This window comes from Bacillus rossius, chromosome 14, assembly GCF_032445375.1.
Source record: "Bacillus rossius redtenbacheri isolate Brsri chromosome 14, Brsri_v3, whole genome shotgun sequence".
NCBI lineage: Eukaryota > Metazoa > Arthropoda > Insecta > Phasmatodea > Bacillidae > Bacillus > Bacillus rossius.
In genome coordinates this window covers 28,751,367-28,753,137 of record NC_086341.1, presented here as the reverse complement: position 1 = coordinate 28,753,137, position 1,771 = coordinate 28,751,367, and the positions used below count along the sequence as shown (strand labels likewise).

The following is a 1,771-nucleotide window of genomic DNA, read 5'->3' as shown; positions in this document are numbered from 1 at the left end:
TTGTTTGATTGTAACTGCACCTTGCAGTAGTTTGTAAAACGTAAAATGTCTGAATTTAACTGCATACTTGGCACTGTTTTTGCTTCGCGTCAACTGCGCGTTATATGATGGGATCGCTTACGGTGTAGCCGGCTTACCTTCGAAGCTTGTTGTTAACAAGCCCGTTTTGTCTAAAATCATTGTTTTTTATTTTTGTATTTAGTCTTGCCTAAATTGTATTCACTTAACCTCATCAGTAACCTAATGTTATGATTTGATGTTTGAATAAAATGTCTGTGTACCTGATACCATTTACCTTGCATACCTAATCTGCTCCATTCACGTAAACCCCAGTCCATGCCAGGTTCTGGCCTCCCATCCCAATGCTTCTAAGCTAGATAGGCTTTACAACCTACGGCTAGAGGGAATTAGTGATTACAGGGAAAAAGTAGAGTTATCTAGTATGATTACGGTTGTTACCACCATCAAATAAATTTGCAGTTGACCTTGATCATTATAGCAGTAGTCTTACGAAGTAAAATATAAATTTGAACAGAAAAATTGTTGAGAAAATTATTTTAGGAATTACAAAAATGTTGTGATGGTTACAGAACGATTCATTTTCTCGCTGAAAATAATCTGAAATTAAAATAACGGGCTCGTCCGGGATTTGAACCCGGGACCTCTCGCACCCTAAGCGAGAATCATACCCCTAGACCAACGAGCCGACATGAAGAACAACTCGACTATATAATGTGTTCCCATTTCACAGTGAAAGTTGTATGGTGTAATTGGCCGGACGGTTGGAGAAAGCAACGTTCCAAGATTATATTGATTAACTTCAATTTTACAGAAGTACAACACATTAACATTTAAAACCTTTTTTGTAAACTTTTCAAGTAACGCAAGAAAGCACGTATCAAAGAACGCAAAACGCAACCAATTCAAGAAGGCGACGATTGCTTTGTGAAAGCACTAAAGTCGCAAGACGTCACCACACCTACACTTTGAAACTGTAAAACTGTATAAACATATTTATTCTTTAGGCTTCTTTTGATAAAGTATGTTCAATAATTAAATATTAAAAAAATGTTATGTACTTTCACTGTACGAAAGGTTACCATATGAAAACTTTAATTTATGCAATTAAAAAATAATCGATCCTAATGCACACACACACAACGTCTCTACCTTTAAACATTTTCGCTACACTTCACATCAAATATAGAAGGTGGAAATTCAGACTGAAACGTAAGAATTTAAAAGTTGAGCAAGCTTGCGGTGTTTTATTTAGCGAGAGTTTATAAAACATGGTTATTATTTTTTTTTTTACTTCTTGGCCGTCTAGGTATTTTGCGTTTCTTGTGGTCCTAGGCCGGGTTGAAAAACTACGCAAAAACCAAAAGTTCAACAAGGTAGTTTTCATGTACACGTTTTCAAGGCCAACTTTCAACTTCTTGCGTATTACAAGTGGAATATTTCGCTACGATATTATTATTTCAATGAATCTCGTTTTTGTATGTTAAATTTTTGCACTGTGGAAATAAATAAAAAACTTTCAAAATTAATTATTGACAATTGCAAGATAAACATGAGTGATCGAAAGAAGCACTAGGCAATTTTTTTTCTACTTCTGCAATTTAAGTTGTAGGGTTGGTGATGGCTGTAATTACTTTGCTTGGTTGCCTTTTGCGTACCTTGCTTTCCTTAAGTAGTCTATGAACCCGGTCGCTAAGGCGTCTTTTATTCACGTGTTTTCATGCGCAAACACTGTTGATAGCTGTGGTTATTT

At 35.6% G+C, this 1,771-nt stretch overlaps 1 non-coding gene across 1 annotated transcript; it reads right to left on the bottom strand.

Moving 5' to 3' along the window:
* Window positions 1-634: 634 nt before the first annotated feature.
* On the bottom strand, window positions 635-706 carry Trnap-agg (transfer RNA proline (anticodon AGG)). Its single transcript has one exon. It is a non-coding gene; the product is annotated as a tRNA-Pro (tRNA).
* Between the last annotated feature and the right edge of the window lie 1,065 nt (window positions 707-1,771).